Source organism: Cryptomeria japonica, chromosome 8 (genome assembly GCF_030272615.1).
Source record: "Cryptomeria japonica chromosome 8, Sugi_1.0, whole genome shotgun sequence".
In the NCBI taxonomy this organism is placed as follows: Eukaryota; Viridiplantae; Streptophyta; class Pinopsida; order Cupressales; family Cupressaceae; genus Cryptomeria; species Cryptomeria japonica.
The window spans coordinates 310,305,977-310,330,793 of record NC_081412.1 but is presented as its reverse complement, the minus strand read 5'-3'; the positions used below and the strand labels follow the sequence as shown (position 1 = coordinate 310,330,793).

Below are 24,817 nucleotides of genomic sequence, written 5' to 3'. Positions count from 1 at the left end.
GGAGGTTGAACAAAAAACTTAAAGTGATAGGATTGCTCTAGCCAAGCCAACCCAATCTTGATAGGGACATCAGTGTGCTAACAAGTCCATTGACGGTAAAAAGTGTTAGTAAATCAGTCCATACATATTCCCTGTGAGAGACACATTCTATCCATTGTACAAAGTCAAGAGAGTAAAATTTGCTAATAAATGAATTTATGTAGATAAAAATGGGTTTGAATGAATCCTGACTTTTCTGGTTGACAAAGAAACGTCTTTGTTGATCTCATCATGATTTGGAAGCAAATTGACACATGAGAATGTGCTATGCCATGCAATATATGGCTTATGGAGTAAATCTTGTGTTGAGTCTGATTATATGGCTATAAGTCTGTACTATTGCTTGTCTTGCATGTCATCTTAATATAGAACATGTGATTTAATTTTGTCATTGAAAGTTAGGCTATATATGTGTTTTTGATGAAATATATGATGGATCAAGAGCAATGATAATTTGGTATTTGTCCAAATAAGAAACTGAGGAACGACACTAAATTAGAAGCATCAATGTATGACACGTGTCTTGGCAAAATATATGTATGTGAAAAACTGTGATAGTAAAGTGTAATTGGTGATTTGTGTATGGCATCTTGTAGTGGTGAAATATAGTTGGCAGAATATGATAGTAAAATATAACTTGTCACTTGTGTGTGGCATATTATAGAAGGAAAATGTAGTCGGCAGAATATGATGGGAAAATGTAATTGGCAACTTTGTAATTGGTTAAATGTGATAGAACTCACACTTTAATACCTCAAGGAAAGTGTTGATTATGGAGAGTGGTAAGAACATTGGAAAGAGCATGTAAGGGCTGATTTTATCCTTTTTGACTTGTTGGTGTTGGAAATAAGCCACACCCAGACCGACGATGGACTGATCCAAGAGGGGCCAGTAGCTCAGTGATAGAGCACTCCAGCAGCGTATGGAAGGTCCTAGGTTCGAGTCCTAGCTGGTCCATGTCTCAACATCGTATCAGAGCCAGGTCCAGGCTAGGAGCCCCAAGCACACGAGAGGTGTGGCTTAAGGGGGGTGTTGGTGTTGGAAATAAGCCACACCTGGACCGACGATGGACTGGTCCAAGAGGGGCCAGTAGCTCAGTGGTAGAGCACTCCAGCAACATATGGAAGGTCCTAGGTTCGAGTCCTAGCTGGTCCATGTCTCAACATGACTAAAATGAGATGATTTTGACCATGATGGAAACAATTGTGAATGCTTAAATGATTGTTGGGGCAATGATCAAAATAGCTATTGAGCATAAATGGACTCAAAAATGCTAATGAGATGCTAGAATTATGACATAGTAATGTTGATTAGGTTGGAAAATGGGATTTACTAGTTTAGGCATGCAAGCTAGGAATTAAACCCATTTCCTACTATAACATTAAGGTTAAGGAAAATCAATGGGTTCAGCCTCAAAACCTATTAGGAAAGGGGTTGAACACAAATTGAAACTCACTTACCTTGTTTGAGTTGAAAATGATTATTGAAATGATGTGAATTGAATGCAAGAACTAAGGTTAATGATGTGAAATTGACAATGATTAGCATGCATAGATAGTTTCAGAACAAATATGCAAACATTGATGTAATGTCCCCTTCTCCGCAGTGATTAGTTCAGTGGTCCATTGGCCTATTCTGGAGATCCGTAGGCTATTTGGAAAGGAGAATTAGGGTTTCCAACTTGTGTGGAGTTCTGCGCGAGCTTTTTAGGGTTTATCAGGAGGGAATTCTTCAGTTTTGTCTATGGTTTCCTTTTGGGTTTTCCATGAACTCCAGGGTGGCATAACATGCATTTGATTCTTTGGTGAAGTCAGAACTTACTATTTTTAGGAAGTTAGGGTTTGGCTATTTGGATGATGCAGTTCTACTGAGCTTTCCAAGCTCTTTCTTTGGGTGCAAAGATTATGTTTTTTAGAGTAGTATTTCTTGACTTACTATTTTTAGTAAGTGGCTGTGTTAAGGATTTCTATTTTTAGCAGTCTCGGTCAGGGTCTCGACTCAACACAGTTCAGTGGTCTTCATCGCACAGCTTCATCCTTGATTTTGGTATTAATCAGTATTGGAGTTATAAGTTATTTAATTAAATATTATTTCCTTATCCTAAGGTTTAATATTTAATTATTTTTATTACTGATTAATTGTGTTGTGGGCGACTTAGGAAAAATATCTATCTGCCATCAATATTGTTATTTTCCTAAGTCAGTGGCATTAAAACGGTGGCGTTGAGAAAGATGAAATATTTCATGTTTATATTATTTTTATATTGCAAAGTTGTCACCTAGGAAAGAGTTTGAACTTTGCCTAGGGAGTTTGGGAAAATTAACGCCTTGTCTAGGGGAGGCTACGACATGAAATGAAATTGAATTTCAATTGTTGGGCACCATTTGCATTTGAATTTCATAGGGAAAAATCTATAAATACAGGTGCTTGGCCTCTCATTTGATATCTTATGAAATTGCATTGTTATGCTGCTGGTTTGGCGATTGAAAATCTGAGCTTCGAAGTGTGGCTTCCTAGCTAAGTTTCAGTTTCGTACTTGGAAGATAGTACCTAGTTGTGTTCCTGTAATTCTAGTGCTGTCCGTGAGTGTTCTGCAAATTGTGGAGAGTTTTGTGTGGATTTTGGAGTGTTTCCTTGTTGCTGGTCGCGGAGTTGCTGAAACCATATTTTGCTCATACCTCTTGACCAAGTGATTGCATCGTTTTGGGTATCGGCTCTTTGGAAGCGTATTGGGAAGCCAATCATTCTCCTCTCTTGGCGTGGCTTTTGGTGGTCATCACAATTTTTGGTTGCAAATCAAAGTTTGCTGCTGTAGCGCCATTTTCAGACTTACCTTGGGATGTGTGCAACACATTTGGGGCTTCCAAGTTGCGAGTTTGAGGTATTGGATTGGTTGCCTATGTTATATTAGTGATTTGCATTTTATTTGGTGCAACTCCGGTTAATTTTGAGAAAGTTATGAGTGTTTTGGTGTTTCCGATAGTGGCTGGATAGTGTGTTTTCTAGCTTGCAGAATTAGAACAGCAGTAGTGTTCAAGTGTGGTGTGTTTTTGATAGTGGATTGTTTGAGATCAACATTAAGCTTCTTATCTTATCTCATATCTCTTTTTTGTAAGATTGTTTCAGTAGTACTGATCAATCATTCTTGCTGTTCTTATTTGTAATTCCCACTGCATAAGTGGAAGAGGCTGGCTTAGTCGCCTTCTTTCTTTGTAATTTAGTTTATGTACTCAGTCCTCCCACTGAATAAGTGTTCGAGTGATAAGTTTTATGCAATTGTCCTCCCGCTGAAATATGTGGTAGAGTGATAGCTAAATGTAATGTCCTCTCGCTGAAATACACGGTAGAGTGATTGAGTTTCAGTTTCTTGTTATTTCCTTTGGCTGGTTTACTGCCAAGAGTTCAGTTTCTATCCTGCTGGATAAGCAGAAGGGGCTGGCTTGCCGCCCATGCATTGTAATTTCAGTTTGATTTATGGTGCTAACGATCCTCGAAACATCGTATGCTCTCACCCTCCCAGATTGGGCTCTCGATGAACAAAAGGTGGAAGGGTTCCCTTTCAGCATTTTGGATTATTTCTCTAACCTTAACGGGTTATGGTGTTTTCTTGTAACTCTTATTGCTAAAAATAAAAAAAAATTAAGGGGAATATTACAATTGAGCACAAATCTAGAAATGGGAAACTAAGAGGAACCCATGGCTGAAATTTGGGTTCGAAAATCTAGGACAGAGATGGTAGGGGTCCTTGTCCCAAAATCATCGGATGCAAACAACAAAAATAGTTTCAGAATCAAGATTTCGCTCTGAGTATCTGCCTGAAATTTCATTAGAAAAGCGTCAGACACTGATGCTAGGCGACCTTGTCCTAGTGTTTTTACTTCTTTAAAATCAGGTCTTGTGTGTCTTAGTTTGCTCTTTTCAGATCTATATTTGTTGTCTCCAGAACCTATCACTTGCACACACAAGAGGGGAAAAAGGTGATGGGCTGATAAGGGTTTGCCTAGGTCAAATCCCGAGCTTGGAATTAACCCTTAATGAAATGATTGAAAGGAAAGCTCTGAAGTAAAATGTTGGATCTGCAATATTATACCTCAAGCTGCTAAAGTTGATAATCATGATGCAATGCTCTTTGAATATGACCCACGAGTGTTGATATAATAACATGACATGACAAGACATAAAAAGGATCAATTAGATCAATCATGAAAACTTGCTTGCATGAAGATTGTTGCAACTTGTTGCTCCATAATGCTTGATTTGGAGGAATTTGCCAATAATACTTTCTCTTAGATTTGATCTCAATAATGCTCAATGTTGTGGTATCAAAATGAATGAGGTGTTTCGGTAATTGCTTAAATTATTGATTGAAGGAGCAATGTACATATAGGCAATTACAAAGCATTGTTTCTAAAAGAAACAATTGTTTAGAAAAGTAAATTTAGAAATTGTCTAAACTAACTTAAACAAACTAAAAATACATTAATGACCATTAATTAATTAAATATGCAAATATTATTGTAATACCCTCCCTTAATGGTCAATCTATCAACTACACCAAGTTGCCCCTAAATTTTACAAACTTATTCGGGCTTAGAGACTTGATGAGGATGTCTGCAGTCTGATCCTTAGTTTGAACATACTGCAACTGAACTGATCCATCTTCGACAAACTTGCAAATGAAATGACAACGAAGCTCAACATGCTTGGTTTGCTCATGGAAGACTGGATTTTTGGCAAGTTTCAACACCTCTTGATTGTCACAGAACAAGAGAGATGATCCTGCTTGAGACATTTGCATGTTAGAAAGCATCCTTTGAAGCCAAACTGCCTCACATGGTGGCTTTTTAGTTCCCCAATATTTAGCTTCGGTCGAGGAGAGAGCCATTGCCTATTGCTTCTTGCTGGTCCATGTGATTGCACCTGTACCTAGACTGAAAACATACCTAGAGGTGGATTTCTTGTCATTAATAGAACCTACCACCCAATTTGAGTTTGTAAAACCAATGAGCTTGGGATCTTTCCTTTTGCTGTACAAAATGCCAAAGTCAGGAGTGGCCTTCACATATCTCAGCACACGCTTCGCTGCAACCCAATGTTTAGCTTTAGGGGCTGTCATCAAGTGAGAGATGTAGCTCGCAACAAAACTAAGATCAGGTCTAGTAGTAGTGAGATAAATGAGGCTGCCTACTAGTTGTCGAAATGCGGATTCATTAACCACGGGTGAATCTGATTTGGCCGATAGTATCAGCCCTTTCTCTACATCGAGACAATAATGCAGAAGTCCTAATTTTGTCATGTCAAAGGAGTGACACAAATTCTATTTGATCTCTTCAATCAAATGTGCCAAGCTCCTCGTAATACTCAGATCATCAACATAGACAACAAGAAAAAGAATATCATCACCAAACTATTTGACATACAAATTAGAATAAGGATTCCTCTGAAAACCATCATCAACTAGGTACTTATTAATTTTCATGTACCATGCCCGAGGAGCTTGTTTGAGATCGTAGAGAGCTTTTACTACTTGACATACTTGGTATTCTTTACCAGCAACCTTGAAACCTGGAGGTTGCATCATGTATACCTCTTCCTCCAAATCAGCATTGAGGAAGGTAGTTTTAACGTCCATTTGATGGGCTTTCCAACCAAACTGAGTTGCAGTGGCAAGTACAAGCCAGATGGTGCTCATCTCGGTTGTGGGAACAAATTTCTCCTCATAGTCGATTCCCTCTTTCTGTGAGAACCCTCTAGCAACCAGCCAAGCCTTATACTTATCAAGTGTTCCATCCAAAGAAACGGGACTCGGACTCGGCTCGGACTCGGCAAGGCCGACTCGGACTCAGACTCGGGACTTGGCGTCAGACTCAGCTGGACTCGGGAAAGTGAAAAACTCAAGAAATTTAGAGATTTTTAAAGATTTAAAACTTGTTTCAGACACCCTTTATTGAATACACCTTAAAGACACAAAAACATCATTAAACTTGGCTCATTTGATTACATACACAAGTATACATCAATCACATAAGCATAAACGCAAATTGTAGCTGAAGAAAATAACAAACATAGATATATAAATATTGTCAAATGTATACAATATTACAAAACTCATGGAATAAAAAATCCATGTCATCATATGATCATCATCAAATGTTTCATACAAATACCAAAGGTAAATAGTAAATACTAAATACAACTACAAGTGTACAAGCCTATGGCTCAGAGGGTCGTGCACCCTCTTGCCTTGGCCCCTTGCGAAGGCGTTTAAAGTAGGTCCTGGATGATTCAACAGCCATAGTCGCTCCCCGTGACACCATGCCATGCTCACCAACATCAGGAACAACTGTGTCATGCTCACCAACATCAGGAACAGCTGTGTCACTCTGAGTCTCAGTATTTCCTATCTCTGCTCGTGCTCTCTGCTCCTCCTCTGCCATGGCTACAGCCTCAACCTCTATATCTACCTGGTCGATTCAATCAATATCATCATCACTAAATACAGCTGTAGGAGTCCCAGGAGCTGTCTGATTCTCATTGGCCCACTCTGCTTCAAGATCAACCTCATCTAGAATGATAGGAGACATGTCAACTATTGCATTCTTTCTCATTCTCATGCGGAGGTTGTAGTGAACAAAGACGAGATCATTCATCTTCTCCACAGATAATCTATTGAGCCTCTTGGAGTGTATGTGCTCAAACATACTCCAATTGCGCTCACAACTTGATGCACTGCATGGTTGGCTCAAGATGCGAATGGCCAACTTCTGAATATTTGGTGTCTCTGGGCCAAAAACGTTCCACCAATGATCTGAGTTTGAAATGGGAAAAATAAATAAAATCAGTCTCACTCATGAACTCATTTAACAAGTTACAATATAGTATTGAATAAAACTAAAATTAAGTCTTACAATTTATTTTTACCTGGCATCATAGTTGTCCTACCGTCTTTGGCAACAGGACGAGAGAAGGTCTCCCCTTGTGCATCTGAGAACAACTGTAGCTCTCAAAAAAGGTCTATCAGAGAAGTACCAGCAGGTCCCATCTTCTCCATGATTGCATATAGCCCATTAAGGACCTCCACATCAGCCTTGAAAGAAGGGATAAAATGGAATGCCGGATTCAGATAATAGGCTGCCGCGTGGATGGGCCTATGAAGTTGATGATGCCATCTCCTATCAATGATCTTCCAAATGGGACCATACTTGTTCTCATCTCCTCCATAGACGAATCTGATGGCCTCCTTCGCCCAATCCATGCCCTCATATACATAGCCCATTGCAGGCTTATCTCCATCCGCAACTTGCAACAAAACCACCAAGGGCTTAACAAACTGCAAAATTGAAAATATTGTGTAATTTAGAAAAATGAGCAAATAAGAGAATACATATAATAAGTTATAAAACATGAAGTTAAATTGTAGAATTTATAAAAAAATTACCTTCACTATCTCATCACAAGGGACCCAAAAGCCTTGCTCATCAAAAATGCAGTCTGCCATATCTTTCGCTGCTGGGGTGGTAGCATAGGATGAGGAAGACCACTCCTCACCAACAATCATACGTCTCAAGGCAGACTTAGACCTAAGCATGGACTGCAATGTGAGGAAGTTTGTGGCAAATCTTGTGATTCCTAGATGAGTTAACTCCTTCTGCTCTGTGTATTGTCTCATAAGAGCCAACACCCATGAATGATTATATACAAATTTGCAGACATTTCTTGCCCTTTCTACACATCTCTTGACCCATGGGATTTTTCCAATATCCTCCAACATGAGGTCAATGCAATGAGCAGCACATGGAGTCCAAACTATAGATGGGTGCCTCTCCATCAATAGTCTACCTGCAGCAACATAATTTGTTGCATTGTAAATTGTAATTAATGGAGGTACAAACTACAAGATAGTAATTAATTTGCAAACAAAATTAGTTTGTAATCAAAAGTTTACCCGCAGCAACATAATTTGCTGCATTGTCGGTCACCACCTGTACCACGTTCTCCTCACCCACATTTTCAATCACCTCCTCTATCTGCTCACACAGGTAGGTGGCATTCTTGCAATGGGCGGAGGCATCAATGGACTTGATGAAAACGGTGCCCCCTGAAATAAAAAAATAAAGCTAGGTCAATGATCATTCAATAAACCATTAGATAAAAAATAAAAAATTAAAGACTATATGAAACTAAAATTAATCAATCACCTGCGGAAGAAACAAGAAAATTAAGGAGAGTTCTATTTCTCCTATCCGTCCAACCATCAGTCATGATGGTGCAACCTTTAGTGCTCCATATCTGGCGTTGTTCATCTAAATCCTTCTTCACATCATCCACCATTTGAGACAAAATGGGTCCCCTCAAATCACTCTCACTAGGGGCTTTGAACCCCGCCCCGCATATGGTAATGGCATCGACCATTTGTTGCCAATAAGGAGGCCTGTTGCAAAGAAACCCAATGAGATAAGTTAAGTATAAAAATTCATGAGATAAGTTAAGTATAAAAATTAATGAGATAAGTTAAGTATAAAAATTAAAACAATCAAAGTTATCAAACATAAAAGTTAGTAAAACATTCACCTGGCTACAAAGAATGGAATACAGCTGTAGCTCCAAAACCTGCCAACTGCCATTTTAGTAGCATCATGGACCTCCTTGTTCCAACCCATGCCCTCAAGCGACGGTTGGGACCCAGGAGTAGTGCGAGGCACAAAGAAGGAATCCAACCTAGATTTACGAATCCTAGGTCCAATGGTAGCACTCCCACTACAACTACTAGTGCTAGGAGCATGAGAAGTGGCGGTGGCACTACCACTTATAGAAGCAGAAGCAGAAACGGAAGCACTAGCAATAGCAAACTGAGTGGGACAATATGGAGGTAAGGAAGAAGGGCCTCCAACACAACCTAACTGTGTCCCTCTTCCTAAAACTGTCTCTCTCCCAATGGCCGCTCGATCCTCCTTTTGTTTCTTTTTCCTTTCAATCTCCTCAACCATTACATAACATTCACGTACGGCCTCGGGGACTACTCTTAGGCATGGTTCGACATCATGTCCACGCACACCAACAATATGGTATTTCAGCCTATATATACCTCCATGGAATATTGTTTTGCAAAACATACATTTTGTTTGCCCCTTTCCTTGCCCTGGAAAATCCTCATGATATTTCCAAGCAGGGTCCTTTCTAATGGGGGGTCTAGAAGCTGAAGTAGACATTTTAGGATAGTTTTGTGAAACTTGAAGTTGAGGCAAATAATAAAGTGAAGTTTGCTGCAATAAAACGTTACAAATACAAAATAAAATTAATACATATTACATACATTCAAAAAAACTAAAGTAGGGTTTGTCAAACACTACTTTTAAAAAAAAAAAATTTACAAACCCTACATAGTACAACACTACAACTACATACTACATGCTACATACAAACATACAAAAGATTTTGAAAGAAAATGTAAAACTTTCAAAAAAAATGAATAGAAAATGGACTTTTTGCATACAAGAAACAAACTAATCTTCAAAAAAACAATCGTACCTCTTACAACAAGCTTGAAACGAGCTGCAAAGTCTTCCTATCCAACTCTTGATGCACCAAATCGAAACACAATGCAGCTCCAATGTGACAAATTGAAGAAAACTTGAGCTTCCTCCTTGCTGGTTTTTTTTCTATGCACCCTTGTTTTTCTTCCCAACTCACTTAACTCCTTTTTTTGCAAGTGAATGAAATGAAAGTCACTTTTAGGGATAGAAGATAATTATAAAAAAAAAAACGGACTTAAAAAACATTGCAAAATAATTTTTTTTTGTGTTTTTCTTTGGCTTGACGCCGATCGAGTCTGGGGCTCGGGACTCGCCGAGTTTGGCGAGTTTACTCGCTAGACTCGGACGAGTCCGAGTCCGTGCTCCTGGGACTCGCCGAGCCTGACTCGTACTCGGACTCGCCGAGTCTGGGCGAGTCCCGTTTCTATGGTTCCATCAGCCTTATACTTGATTTTATACATCCATTTGCAGCCAATGGGTTTCTTCCCATGTGGAAGATCGAACAAGATCCAAGTGTTGTTCTTCAGAAGACTATGGTGTTCAGCTTCCATAGCCTGTTCCCACTCAGGTATTCCTTTAGCCTTTGAATATGTCTGAGGCTCATAAACACTGTGAATGTTAGCCATGAGTGCAAAGTTAACTGTGCTCTTTTACTTGCGCTTGCTTCTAGTTGATCTACCCTCAATAAGCTCATCATCATGAAGATCACCAATGGTCTTGGCCCACCACTTAGGTCAGAGAGTAGAATTTCCAACATCCAATTCAGGAGGATCAACATCACTTGGGGTACTTGGAATAAATTCATCTGGATGCTGATCTAGATTCTCTGGAGGAAAGTTGGGTGGCGCAATATCATGCTCGGGTGACTCCACAACTTCAGAGTCAGAGTCACTGGATTCCCTCCCATCAAGTGGAGCTAGGGGAAGGCGAACACCCAAATCCTTAGCCTTCAGAGGTTGATCCTTAGGGCTCAGAGTAGGAGAGAAGAGATAAAAGGGCCCACTTTCTTCATCAACCACAACATCACGATTGAAGATGAAACGATCAGTGTCTACATTAATCAGTCTGTAAGCGTTATGATTATCACTATAATCTGTGAACATGAGTTTTTGGCACTTGGAATCCAGTTTTGTACGTTTGGCATCTAGAATCCAAACATAAGTAGTGGAGCCAAAAACTTTTAGGTCGCTGATTTTAGGATTATGTCCAAACCATGCTTCTTCTGGAGTCATCTTCTTAATGGCCTGTGTAGGAGACCGGTTCAGAAGGTAGACTGCAGTGTAAACTGCTTTAGCCCAAAATTTCTTTGGGACATGCCTATGTTCCAACATAGACGAGGCCATTTCAGTGATTGTGTGGTTTTGCCACTCAACAACACCGTTTTGCTGAGGGGTGTAAGGTGTGGTAAGCTGACACTTAATGCCATGTGTTGCACAGTAGTTGGAGAAATCAGAAGAACAAAATTCCCCCCCATTGTTTGACCTAAGAGTGACTATTTGACAACAAGACTCTTTTTCTATTGAGGCCTTAAACTTCTGAAACATGCTAAACACCTCTGATTTGTTTTTAAGAAAGTACACCCACATTCTTCTACTAAAATCATCAACAAATAATAGAAAATACATGGATCCAGTGATTGAGGGAGTGTTCATCAGTCCATAGACATTTGCATGAACCAACTGCAATCCTTTGGAGGCTCTCCAAGAATCACCATTTGAAAACGGAGTCCGATGTTGCTTTCCAACCTGACAAGCTCCACAAACTCCACAATTCGGAGTCTGAATCTTAGGTAAGCCAACAACCAGACCCTCCCGAACCAGCTGAGAGAGATAGTGCACATTCAGGTACCCATATCACTGATGCCAAAAATTGTTGATGGAAGTACTTTTGGCTGCCATGGGATGCTCTTGAGAATCACTAGTGTCAACAAGTCTATAAAGACCATGATCCTCAAGACCCACAACAATTGTAGTGTGAGTCTCCCTGTCAACAAAATTACACTTGTGCAAACTAAAGACAATATCCAGCTTAGGAGAATGCCGCATAATTTTACTGACTGACAGTAGATTCAGCTCCATGCTAGGTACAAAGTATGCATTGAGAAATATCAAATTTCTCCCTCCAGATTGAATTTGCACATTGCCCTTTCCGAAAATAGTATAATCCTCCAAAGATCATTGAATTAGTGGAAGGTGTGTATTTTGTAAACCAATCCCGACAATGTGTGAAGTGTCGAGAGGCGCCATAGTCAATGTACCAGGTAGATGATTTCACATGATCAAATGGGCATTTGGCCATGGACACATAAAAGGCTGACTCTTGGTCAAAATGCATGGCAGCATGGGCCTTTTGCTGAGACTCTCCCTGTCTAGATTGCTCAGACGCTAGTCTTTTCATGGAATCTTTCTTCAGATGGTCATACTTGTGGCAATAATTGCACTGAACATTCTTCTTCTTGGAGGTGTCTGGGGATTGACTTTTGCCTTTGTCCTTAGCCGAGGATTTTGCTGTGAAATCTTGTTCAGATGAGGAAGTATTGGTGCTAGTCTCGAACTGTTCCTTCCATCTATCCTGCTATAGAAGCTTATTGCAGAGGCTAGGAAACTTGAGATCAACACTGGTGGATGTGATATTGAGCGTTTCAATGAAATGCTCATAGGACCGAGGTAGACTTTTCAAAGTGATGACCACCATATCTTCTTCCTCCATTTTTCGACCGATAGCCTCTAGTTGGTTGTGAATATCTTTGATTTTTGTCAAATGCTTCTGGAGAGACATCTTCTTGTCCATCATGATCGAAAAGAGCATGTTCTTGAGAAAGAATGCTCTGCTCTTGTCTGGCGTTTCATGGAGATCCTTCAAGTGGGTCAAGATCTCTGCAGCTATCTTCTTAGAAGAGACTGTGGCAACTAATTGTCAATGACGGATAATTTGAGGAGCATGACAACTTCATGGTTGCGCTCATCATACTTGTCCTGATATTTATCGGCGGCGGTAGGACGAGGTATAGTACCCAACATGACTTTATCTAGGCACCGATGCTTGAAGATGGTGAGCATCCGTTGTTTCCATGTGTTGTAGTTGCAGCCATTGAACTTTTGACTGCTTTCCAACATAATGTTGGTCAAAGATGCCATTAAAAACACTGAGGTCAAAGCAAGTCAACCTTGTGAAGGCACAAAAAACAAGACAAAAAAAATCAAAGAAACAATCAACACAGATCCCAAGTCTCAAAAAACAATAGGCTCAAAATTTTGGCATGAATCCCAATGTAGAGAGGATTGTAGAAAATATCATTGATTTTAGGTGCAAAAAAATACCCAAAAAACCTTAGGTTGAAATGTAGGAAAATCCACGAATTGAAAAAATAGCATTGTTGAACAGGAAAACTCATGAAACCCTAGGTCAAAAAAACCCAGGAATAGAAAATGTGCCATGAATAGCAAAAAACCCTAGCCTGAGAGTGAAAACCCACGATTTTTTGTAAAAATTGTAAAAAAAAAAGAATCCCGACGATTAGAGAAGAACCCTGTCAAACAACCACGCGATCTTCAAAAAACACTAAAAATACATCGCGCAAGAGTTACAGAGAGCCGCCTTGATTCGATGCGGGCAAAGCTTGTCACTTTAGAAAATCTGTTGCAGGCAAGAAAGGAAACACAACACACAAAAGATGAATCGCGGTGCAAAAAAAACAGATCGAACAGGTAGAAAATGTGGAGGCACGTGGGCCACGGAAATAAAAAAACGCGAACCCATGTGAACGTAGAAAACAAGTCAATAAAAAAATGTGAAGGGCCCTTGAATAGAAACATGCCACTAGAAATAAACTTGTCGCATGGCCTGGACGCAGGTTGTGAAGCAGAGACCACGACCTGTAGCAAAGACCCACACGATAAAAGAAACTCACGATTTTTTCCTTCACAAAAAAAAACTGAGTACTTTTTTTTCGCAAAACCAAAACCAAAAAATAGTAGATATGATCCACAGACATGATTCAAAAATCACGTGATGCTTGAAAATTTTGAAAGACACCGCTATTTTTTCAAATTCGATTTGTGTAAAAAATCGAAAAAAATTCAAGAGATATTTTTTAGAATAGGTGAAAAAATTCTCGCTCTGATACCATGTTTCGGTAATTGCTTAAATTATTGATTGAAGGAACAATGTACATATAGGCAATTGCAAAGCATTGTTACTAAAAGAAACAATCGTTTACAGAAGTAAATTTAGAAAATATCTAAAGTAACTTAAACAAACGAAAAATATATTATTGACCATTAATTAATTAAATATTCAAATATTATTCTAATATGAGGAAAGATGCTCTTATATAGGGTTCCCAAGGTATTTCATAAATTAGGCCAACCTTCAATAGTCATGTTGAAATATTGGGATTGGGGATCAATTGGTAGGAATTGGGGAATCAACATATTTAAAAATGAGCCCAATCTTGGAGGACAAGTATGCCTAGCATCCTTGTCCACCAAGAACAAGGTGATTCAAAGGTGGTTTTGGTGCACTCAGGCTCAGGACAGAGACCTAGATCACCATTTGAGCATATGATGATAGTTTGACAGTGCAAAGGCCAGAAATAGGCTTGGAATAGAGCTAGGAGAAAACACACTAAGGCAAGGGCACAAAAAGGAGTGTAAAATTGTAAAGAGTTACAATTTATGACACTACAAATGTCAATATGCTATTTGATCAAGCAGGATGGTTAAATGCATACCCCAAATCTTATAATTCTACAGCCAAGAGCCATTATATGAGAATCAAATTTGAAGCAAGAGAATAGGATAAAAGTTACATGCAAGTTGATAAAGTAATGATAATGTTTGTACCCCTATTCCTCATATTTTTAACCAAGCCGAAAGCCATAATTTGGATTTGATTTTTCTATAAAAGATATATGCGACTCTTGAGACATTTTGCCTTGATCTACTTGTGTATTGCTTCTCAAGACCCCTGGCTCTTTGTGAGGTCAATTAATTAGATTGAACATAAAATGTCTACCTATTTATGCTGATTTTATGATTTGACTTTTGTATTGAGTTGTCCTTCTCATAGATTCGCAAAGGATGATGTTGACAAATAGGTTCTCTCCATACAAAATTGAACTGCAAACTATGGGGCATGAATTTTTAGAACACAACAGCTTGGACATACTTAGGTCAATTACCCCAAGATTTCAAACTGAGATGCCTTTAGAATTGTACCTTATTAAGGATGATATATCTTGTATATAATCCATGTATACCAAAAAGTGACAAATAGAAGAGGGGGAGAGCTTAAGGTGCCCCTGCTTTAAAATTTGATGGCAATTATACAATGTTGGATAGGCTACAAACATGATCACAAGCGAGAAAAGCCACATGTTTCAGAAGTGATAAACAATGCTCAATTGATTTGATACTTTTTATTTTTGGCATTATAGCTATATTCCACCAAGTTTTTAGGTCAAGGATGGTAGAGCATGAGGGTACACATTTTGGGGAAGGACAATTTTAAGCTATTCTAGGGGACAGCTATATAAATTTTTTGTTTTGAAATATAGGGAAATTGTAAATATTCATATGATAATATTGATAAGGTATTCATCATATACATTATAGATCCTTAATACACAATATCGGAGTTGAATTGAGAGTTCAACAAATTAATAAAAGTCAAAAATCAAAATTTAATTGCTTCCATAATTCATTATCAATGTGCAATAATATAAAATAAAAAACTACAACAAAATACAAGATGGCAAAGTCACATAAACACTGAGAGTATGATGCTGTCCCTAATCAACATCTACCGACACTACATCAAAATCAGAGTTTGGCTTTGAGCCACTACCACTATGAGAGACTACCTCATCCAAAGGAACTCCAACCAATCCGTCTTGTGTCTCCTCATCAATCTAGGCAGCGTCTTCGAGATCAACATCTCACCGTAAAGCTAGAGTAAATCAATACTCGAAAGTCTGACGATCTTGAAGTTGCAAAGCACTATGCATAGCCACTGACTTTTTTTCTTGTTTAGAGATAAACCTATTCCTCTTGATAGAGTGGATGAATTTGTATGTGGATCAATGTTGTGCTATGTCCAACATCCAATAGGATCAATTTAAGCTAGTGTAGTTCTATTTTTTTTGCAATTGGTTTGTTGAATGTTAATTAACGAAGATTAGGTAAGGCAAGCCATTTTGTGTGAGTATAGTCAACTCCTTGCTTGAATACATCTTTTGAAGGGCCTTCATTAACTCCTTTCACCACTTTATCATCACAAGGAGGCAACCTACTAGTCTTTAGTGCATACCATTTGGGGTTTATATGAAGTGTGGTGTTCATGTTGTTCCACCACCGCATCACAAAGGGCTTAATATGCTGCTCATAATCTCAAATTAGGATCCTGTTGTGACCTTTTTCACACATCACCCCATTCCAAATGGGGACCCTCTCTTTTCCTGCTTTCTAGGGTTTTGTTAGTGTCCTATGACCTTTTGCTGCAGTTTCACCAAGCCTTGTCCAGTTCAGAGCATTTCAGGCCTTGACGATTGAAAGTTAGTTTTTGCAAGTTATGTGATTCCGAAATGCGAACACCACCAGAGTGCTTAGAGAGGCCAAAGGACGAAGATCACAGTTGATTTGGACGAATTTGGACAACTTTCTATTTTTAGAAAGTTTGCTTTTTTGCTTTTTCCTATTTTTTAGGAAGTTTTGTTTTTGGCATTTTCAGCCCGATCCCCAGTATGGCTATTTTTAGAAAGTTTTTCCTATTTTTTAGGGATGTCTGCTTTTTTGCTTTTTCGGGATGCAAACCTAGGGTTTACACTTGCACCACTGACCAGCTTCGACTGGAACTCAAAAATTCCAAGTTTTGACCTAGAAAAGCTAAATCCCTAGATTTTAGGCTTTTTGCTTTTTCGGGATGCAAACCTAGGGTTTACACCTGCACTACTGACCAGCTCCGACCGGAACTCAAAAATTCCAAGTTTTGACCTAGAAAAGCTAACTCCCTAGATTTTAGGCTTTTTGCTTTCCCAGATGATCCACCTAGGCGTGGATTTCAAATTTCAAGTTAATCCGGTTAAATGAGATTAAACTGTGAAATTTTGAAATTTCTTTGAAAATTATTCTAAGTCTGGCTAACAAGGGTTTTGAAGTATTTTTGCAGGTTCAAACCCCACCACGATGTGTTGAAGAGGCCATGATGGCCAACACTCTAAAGTCCGCCCAAGGTGGGAGAGATGCTTGAAGTCCGCCATGTATGTGTAGGGTGCATAGGGGTGTAGCCTAAAGTCCGCCCAAGCATGCCAAGTGATGAGAAGCCAAGTCTAAACTCCTCCATAGGTTAGAGAGCCATGAGGAGGTGTCTCCCAAGTCCGCCAAAGTAAGAGAGCAAGGTAGGAGGTGCCAAGTTTAAAGTTCGCCTTGATGGAGAGCCATGAGGAGAGACCTTCAAAGTCCGCCCCATGCCTTAGCTAAAATTTCACCATGGAGGAGCAAAGGCTAAAGTCCACCCCATGCCTTAGCCAAAAATTTCGCCTTGAAGAGAGCCATGAGGAAAGGTCTCCAAAGTCCGCCATACCTTGGAGAAGATGGAGATAAATTTCAAAAGTCCACCTACGCATTGAAAAGTCAAACAAAATCAACAAAGATGCCATGATGTCACAAAATCCACTGAGATTTCAAAATTAAATCCAAAATGAAGAAAATATCTAAGGATTATTTAAAAATCCTCAAAATAAATCCAAAATGGAAAGTTTTGTTGAAAGGGAATATTGGAGAATTGATGAATATCTTCAAACTTAAATCAAAATGGAAAGTTTTTTTTTAAAATTAGAAGTATGAGTTGGATGATTTTAGGGGTTTTACTTGAAGATTTAACCTTGTCTACAAATGTTTCATTATCAACTTCATTATTACACCAAGAAGCTCAAAGTTACTAAGGAGAGCTTAGTAAAGTATGTCATCTGGAGAAAATTCTAGATATTGCTGGAAGTTGGATAATATTTTTTGGCAAAAGGTTTACAGATTTTTGGAGAAAGGCAACTAGTACAAGGAAGAATCATCCAAACTTTTCTGAATTTTCTGAATATTTTGGAGAAAATTCTAGCCTTACTTCTATCCAAGTCAGAGGTGAAATTAAAATTGTGATTTTTCTGAATATTTTCCAGAATTTAATAAATGATTTTTTTCGAAAATTTTGGAGGAAGAAAATCATTTTTTTTTGGCTAAGGATGAAATTTTTTTTGAAAGTTTTGACACTTGGTGGTAACCACAACCAGCCTTAAGACTGAGGGTTTTAAGGTGAAAATTCGATTTATATGGCTAAGTATGAAAATGAAGTGAAATTTTCCAAACACTTGCCGTTTGCGGCCTCAATTTTCTTTAATCCAAGATCGATTTCTAACTTATTTTCCTTTGGTTTTACAGGTCGCAGGGGGGAAATAGAAGTGGGATCATCATAGAGATCGCAGCTGGAGTTCCAAGCCAAACGAAAGATTGAGGACAAGTTCACAGGCAAGGTTCATCCGAGCGTGAAGATAGCCAAAATTTGGCTAAGTATGGGAAATGTTTCACAAAGAAAATTCCAATTTCCTCAATTATGATGAAGGCATGGATAAATTCTTCTCCAAATGTTAGGGTATCGAGAAGGAGGACATGATCACAGCGAATGCCTGAACAACTTGATCCCATCATTTCATATTTGCAAGGGGTTATCTAGAGCTTTTACCCTCCTCCCACGCAACATAAAATGGCAACTGAAGGCAGGATCATCACAGAAAACACGAATGGAGTTTCAAGCCAAATTCAGAATTGAAGACGGGACCACAGGCAAGGTTTGTCCGAGTATAGAGAGGGCCAAAATTTGGCTAAGTATGAGAAAAACTTCACGAGGGGATTTCTTCTCCAAATTCAAGGCACTCGAAAGAATCTCAAGGCATCAAGAAAGAAAAGTTCTCAGACTTGGTGAAAATATGGAAAAGTTAGATAAACTTCCAACTTCTTGAAGGATTTCATCTCCTGAAGAGGACAAGCTCCCAAGCAAAATCAAATGGTGACAAGAAGGAATCAAATTTCCATACTTGGACAATTTCTTGACACAAATTGAAGAATTCAAGGAAGACATCCAACACGTTGAGGTGGCGCCTCGTCATCTTTCGACCAATCAGATTGCTCCAAGTTAGCATGTCCAGGTTCAATGAACCTGACTTATCCAGAAGCTTCTAGAAAGGCACACTTCACAATGCAACAACCTTCTATTTTCATTGATGGTTTATTTTTAGCAAGAAGGACAAGTGTCCCAAATGTAATCTTCTCATTGGTCGAGGGTAGTTAGTTTTGGGAAACCCTAATTAGGGTTTGTAGCTTTCAATCTTGGCCCTTGATCACTGTTCGATCTCGGCCATTCATTGATTTTTGAAAAACTATATAAGGTTGCCTCCTCTCATTTGGAGGGGTGAGGTTTTTGATGTATTGTTGCTTAAGGTCATTTCCAGATAATATATTGCCTGTGCGCTGCTTTGTAATCTCTATTATTTGAATGATTTGCATGGTTTCAATTGCCTCAACACTTAGTTAATATTAATCTAGATTTGCTTTCATTGTTGTTAATTTGAATGAAGGATTTGATAAGTATCAATTGACGGTGTATCTCCGCTCATGCTTTTGGTAAATGGATGATTTCCATTCTACCATGCAAAGTTAGTCTGAGCCCATCCCTTGTGCATCCCAACATCTCGATCATAAGCACAACCCATTGAAGATTGCACCGGCCTTGTGTAGTTGTCCCTAGTGTGGCGAAGCAAGGTTTGGTTTCTCGAGAACACCCAGTTGATATCGTCTCCAGAATTCGTAGGATTAGATTAGCCTTCCTAAACCTTATCCCTTTTTCCCTTTCTTGTGAAAGTCTAAATCCCAGAAAATTCCAAAAAAGAAAGAAGAGCCTAAAATTGCTAAACCCATCTAAGTCCAGTAGTTCAAGATACTTGTCAAACGTAAGTCCCCCTTGAAATTTCAGCATACACTACCCAAGAAGCTATTCCACTAAAGTCGCTTGTTCGCACATATAGACCTTGGAATCAGTAGTAATTTTTCAGGAGAGGATAGAATACCTTCGGGTATCCTATCCTAATGTTTGGTAGATGATAAAACAGACACCAATAGATCCCTGTTACAAATTGCTTACTTCATCCACCCAAGCATGCTATCAAATGCATAGTCGCAAGAATCGTTTGGGGAAAAAATTGCAAACCAAAAGTATAAGATTTTTTGAAAAAATGGGGGAAAAATTGAGGAAAAATTAGATTTTAAAATTTTTAAAAAATATAGAAAAAAAGAAAAATACTTCTTTAAAAAAAATTAACGGTGTTTCCATAGCAAAGAGATATAGAGAGCAAATAAAATAGAGTTTAACCCATAAATTATAGAAAATAGGATATTGTTGCTTATATTCACATCATTAATTGCATTGCATTGCACAAAGCATACTTCATCATGCATAAATAATAACTAGATGGTTATAGATAAAATTTCAATAACAATTTAGTTTGTACAAAGCAACCTATATACTAAGTACAAAGTTCCAAAAATCAAATGTAGCCAATGACTCTTGCTACTACAAATAGAGCTATGGTAGAGGGCTGCAGGTCCAAATGATGAAGCTCCTAGTTCAAAGCCTCTCCTAAGTTGCCCAACCTCATGACTATCCAAGTTGGCCTCTAGGATCTCAAAATCCTCAAGCTCAAGAAAAGTCATTAAAAAGACAATTTTCCTTTGCTAAGCAAACATCATAAATTACAAAATGGGAATCAACTTGTGATTTCTAGAACAATGTGAAAGAGAACTATATTAAGATTGTGAAAGGGAAATAATACTACAAAGGAAGCAATTACAAAGTTCATTTTAATAGGTTTTGAATTAAATAGCTCAAGATAGAGTAATAGAAAAGGCTTTTGAAATAGAATCTTACATCTCAAAAGACTATAAATGATATTGAAATGTTCTCATTGATAACTATTTTAGCAGATTTGTAAAACAACAAAGGGAGTATTAAATATTTCTCCATTAGATAATAAAGACCTGCTAGTACAAAAGAAGAGATCAACTATTTGAGCCACAAATTTAGCTATTATTATTCAAGTAAATTTCTCTTGATTTTGTGTATAAGTGGATGATGGAGTTTAAAACATTGATGGATTTCGAGTTGAGAATTTGAGAGATCATAGGTACAAGTTTCCATGAAAAATCAAAGCATGAGGAAATCTATCTAGATCGTTAAAAAGAAAATATGAGGCCTACACCAGGAGGGATTAAGATATACCCACAAGACTAGGGCATGACTTCTCTCAAGGCATGTATTAGTTTGCCTAATACCTATTTAATTTGCATGGAATGCTACTCTAGATGTCTAAATAATTCATGTACTGCTATTGTACTCCTCGTAGGCCTTTTGAACCTCCATGTATAGGATGAGCCTAAATGGAATGTAGTTCCCTAACAATTGTAGGGTATGCATTTAAGCAATGAGTTCCACTAGTTAACAAAGCATTAAGCCTATAGAATATATAGGAAAGTTAAATATAACCAAAAAAATCCTTCATTTTGATATAAAATATTGCTACAGTTCATTTTTTCATCACTAAAATCTGATTTTTATCTTTCTGATAGGAGCCATTCTGCTTCTAGTTCCACAATGTCTATATACTATTATGTTTATACCAAAGTCACCCCGAGTTTCCGGGACGGAGACGGCGGGACGCGTTTCCGGGACGGCAAATTTTTTTGCCAAATTTGGGGACGGCGGGGGACGGCAAAGGGGACGGCTATATAAAATATAGGAAAATTTTAAAATATATAGGAAAATTTCAAATTCTAAATGTTCATATGAAAACATGGATAAAGCATGCATACATACATTATATTCATATGAAAACAATAAAACATGGATATAGCATGTGTATGATACTATGAAAAGTTGAAAACATTTCAGAATGTAAATTCTGAACATACAACATTGTTAATACTCAATAGACAATATGCAATTATGCATTCATAAATTAGAATTTCAATTCATTCACATTGTCAATATGCATATCAATAGACTCGGAGGTTAAATTTTCCCTACTTCTATCGACGCAGTTTCCCCCCATATTTTTCAACGGGGGTTTGGGGGTAGCGTCCCCAAGGTGGGGTCAAGGGGCATCACCCCTTGCGCGCTCCCTGTCGCGATACAGGGTGGGGTCGAGGGGCAGCGCCCCACGAGGCCAAAAAAACTTATTCTTTAATAAAGGCGTTGGGTGTTATTTTTCTATTGACTCGCCGAGTTTGGAGATTTTCTAATCTCTGTGTCAAAATGCCCAAAGGCTACACTGCTGCCATATAGTTTCATTGTCAAAATTATGAATTAAATTATAAATTTAAAATTTAATTAATGTTATCTTTTAATTTTTTTTATTTTTAATAACAATTTGAATTAATAAGGGGCCTCTATTAGAAAATTTAAATAAAAAATTAAAAATACAACTTTTTAAATTTTTTAAATATTTTTTAAGGGCCTTAGAATGGGGGACGTCTGGCCGTCCCGGGGACGGATTGGGGACGTCCCCGTCGTCCCCAGCCGTCCCCGGGACGTACGGACGTCCCCCAGAGCTAGGGCAGGCGTCCCCCCGTTTCGGGGACGTCCCCTCAAAAAACAGGGCAATTTGGGGATGGGGGGAAACGTCCCTTGGCCGTCCCCAAGTCCCCGAAATGTCCCCGGGACGGGGACGGGGGTTTTTAGGTCGGGGACGCGTCCCCGGGTAACTCTGGTTTATACTTTTACTTCCCACTTTATAATACAATTGTCACTACCCTACTTGCTTGTCATTAAAACTTGATGGCCAATGTCAAATTGAAGCTCCAAATTATCACATTTTGTTAGCATCTGAAAAAGAAATTTATCCCAACCTAACCTTGATAATCTAAAAAATTACCTTGGTATTATTGTTGACAATTATATGTTAAAATTATTTTGATTAGTCAAGATCACAAGAATTCCAAGAAAACAAACCTCCTTAGGTTGATATCAAGCCAATTGAGTTTTGTTGAAATTAGGAATCATCAAAACAAGTAGATCAATCAATCAAAACACAAGACATGCTAGCTCAATCAAAAGAACTCTCATTGAAATGAACCTAATTCCAAAGCACATTCAATAGAGGCACAAAAACAAAGCATTTAAAAGAAAATGTCATGCAAACCATATAACAATTCGGATGCTTCTTCCATGCAGCTCCATTGTTGTTCTTTCCTCTTCAATGGGTTTGTGGATCTCACCTACAAGTGCTCACGCAATTGAAAGCAAAATGCTCAAGAGTACTAGAAACGAAAGTTCGGTAGTTTGATAGAAATTCGGGATTCATGAAGGGATTGAAGGGATTTGATTGAAAAAAACATCCAATTTATAGAGAAATTGGATAAATGACAAGATTGGCATGATGCAATTCAAATGGAAATTGCAAATCAATATGACAAATTATGACAAATTATGCACTTTCCATGCACAATTTGATTGATTGACAATTTGATGACAAATTATGACACATTCTATGTCAAATTGATTGATTGTCAATTATGACAATTTATGACAAATTGAAATGTCATTCCCATAAAATTAGGAGATGAAATAGGAGGGAAAAGAAGTTAGAAATTAAGAAAATAGGAAATTGAAATTGATGACAAATTAGGAATTAGAAATTGAAGGAAAATTAGAATTTAGTGAATTAATCAATAATTTTTCATTTATTAATTAATTCACTCACAAAGAGGAATAATTAGCCAATTAAATGAATATTTAATTGTAATGAGGAAACTTAGGATTAATAAATAATTTAGTAATCCTAAAGGAAGAAATGACACATTAGGTTAAATGAATAAATCATGAAACCCTAGAAGACAAATTAGAAATGCGAAAATGACAATTAGGTCTTGATTGAAGATAATTAATGTCATGATTTTGAATTGATAAATGATCAATGCAACAAAATGATTTGATCGATAAATGCGCCAATTGACGAGGAACAATGACAAATTGATCCAAATTGACATAATTGAGACAGACAATGATCGATAGCGAAATAATCGCAAAATGACAAAATCGACAAGAGGACAAGGATCGGCAACAAAATGGATTGCAAGATGACAAGATTGAAAATGACCACGATCGATGACAAATCGATCGCAAAATGACAAGATTGAACATGACAACGATTGATGACAAATCGATCGCGTGATGACAAGACTGAAAAGAGGACAAAACCCTAATTAGGATTGACGATGTCCAAAATGATAACATTGATGAGAGAGCAATGATTGATGACAAATGAATACGCACATTGATGCGACAGAGTAAGATCGATCAAAATCATGACTGAATATTGTTGTCGACAAGACCAAATTTGAGGACGAGATGAATGAAGAATGTGGAAGAATGACTCGATGTTCACAAATGATAAAGACCAAGTGCAAATCATAGGAGAAATGTTAATGCGACGCAAAAACCTAAAATGAGGCAATGCGCAAATGTTAAAATATGACCTTGCAAGCGTTGACCATTTTTGGGTGTCTACAGTTTCGTCTGGCTTTCTATATTTACTTTTGGCAAGTACTCTTATATGGTTCAGATATGTTTAAAAAACCAGATAGAAGTCTTACTTAGTATTTATGATATTGTCTACGATTTCCCTCTAGATTGTGTTTTGGATTTATATACATGGAAAGCATTACTACGAGCCTAAGACAAATGACGGTAGTGTGGAATATTGAGGAAAGAAACAACACATCTCTCAACCATTCCATGTTAATGTCCTTAATTTCAAACATAGAAGCATACCAAAGAATGTGTCTCTATTTTAGTGTCCTTAACATCTATTAGAAATATATGTCCATTTAAGGTCGCCTACCTATCATTTGCCTCAACAACCTGATGAGATTTGGTGAATCTTTGATGGTAAACCACGTCCTAGTGGCTGGCGCTCAATATTTTGTTAAATATCAATGAAAAAACTTGATTAAATAGTGATTTCACGTGGTAAGTGTAACACGATAGGTTGGTGGATAGTAAATGCGTTTCTTGGGCGATTTTTTGGCCTTTTTTTTTGCATTTTAAACCTTTAAATGGTGTTGAAAATTGCGGCTGATTAAATCGGGATTTTTTGGGGAAAAATTTGTTTTAGCTAGATTTTTTTTAAATCGCAAAAATTGGGAATT

General features: G+C 37.9%; 1 protein-coding gene and 1 non-coding gene across 4 annotated transcripts in view; both read left to right on the top strand.

Moving 5' to 3' along the window:
- LOC131060576 (DET1- and DDB1-associated protein 1) overlaps window positions 1-24,817 on the top strand; it is an 81,922-nt gene that overhangs the window by 45,518 nt on the left and 11,587 nt on the right. The window lies entirely within an intron of this gene.
- Window positions 1,123-1,194, top strand: TRNAV-AAC (transfer RNA valine (anticodon AAC)). Its single transcript has one exon. It is a non-coding gene; the product is annotated as a tRNA-Val (tRNA).